The 1,212-nt window shown below is 36.9% G+C and overlaps 1 pseudogene; it reads left to right on the top strand.

The window, feature by feature from the left end:
* Positions 1-208: 208 nt before the first annotated feature.
* LOC123617682 (mitochondrial import inner membrane translocase subunit Tim9-like) lies at positions 209-559 on the top strand (annotated as a pseudogene).
* The last annotated feature ends 653 nt before the right edge of the window (positions 560-1,212 follow it).

The following is a 1,212-nucleotide window of genomic DNA, read 5'->3' as shown; positions in this document are numbered from 1 at the left end:
TTTCTCACTCAAGCAAAGACTACTGTAGGTCCTGGCAACTCTGCAGCGGCTGTCCCCATGGAGTCACTGAACAATTCAAGGGCTAAACTTAGGTTCTCTGCCATCCAGCAGCCACGCACCCACCCAGACCCCAACCTTCTGCCCCAAACTAGAACAGAAAGGAAACTCATGCATCAGAAAAAGTGATGAATAAATGTACCAAAAGAATATGACTCCATAAATACCAGAATTTGATCACATAAAACAGTTCAAGGAATTTCTTGGAACCTACAATAAACTTGTATAACTGCTTTTTGGACTGTGTTAAAGACTTCACAGCAAGAGATGTAAAACCTGATGAGATAACCTGTTCAGAAATTGCCTACAGAAATATTTTTAAGTGATGCAAAGAATATCCATTAAATTTCAGGAATATCATAATCAGCAGAATGAGGCCCTGGCAGCCAAAGCAGGACTCTTGGCCAACCATGATAGAAAAGTCCTGATGAATGGACTTTCCACAAAGGGTTGCCAACAGCTGGAAATGAGGATTCATCTGACAGAACCCCTGAATCTCTGAACCCCAGAATCTCTGAAAGCAGCAGCCACCATGTTAACTTGTTTGTCATGACTGTTTGGCAAACAGAAACCACTGGAGAAACAAAGTTGCCAGGAATAATCAAAATAGAAGGTCTTACTGTTTAGCTAAAATAAGGTGCAACATTTGTTGTGGTAAGATTCAGCAGCTTGGTCTCTTGATTAGAAAAATAAACCATTGTTTCTTCAATTGTGACTATTAATTTTAAAGCAAAATATGTGTTCAATCATGTATAAGAAAGAAAAAAGTTTTATTACTAAAAGAAATATATGGAATTATCACTGAGTAGTTCTTTATACTATATAGTTCCATAGTATTCTGATCAGTCTGGGAATATGTTGAAATGTTTTTCAATCGGAATTATCCTTCAGGCATTCCTGTTTTATATCCACCTCAAATTGATAGTAAATACAAAAAATAATTATTGCTTTAAAAGAAAAATCATCCATAATTATTCATAATAATTTTATTATTAAAAATAATTCACATTGTGGTTAATTCAACATGTGGCCTCTTCCATGACTACTAAGGCAGGGTAAGAGAATGGGAGGATCATTCTGGCTTTTCCACTGCCACACATCACTCCTATTCACATTTACTTGGCCAGAGGTATCACATGGCTCTGATTAGGTGCA

This window comes from Camelus bactrianus, chromosome 11, assembly GCF_048773025.1.
Source record: "Camelus bactrianus isolate YW-2024 breed Bactrian camel chromosome 11, ASM4877302v1, whole genome shotgun sequence".
In the NCBI taxonomy this organism is placed as follows: Eukaryota; Metazoa; Chordata; class Mammalia; order Artiodactyla; family Camelidae; genus Camelus; species Camelus bactrianus.
The sequence above is the reverse complement of the archived record's forward strand: the minus strand, read 5'-3'. Positions and strand labels throughout refer to the sequence as shown.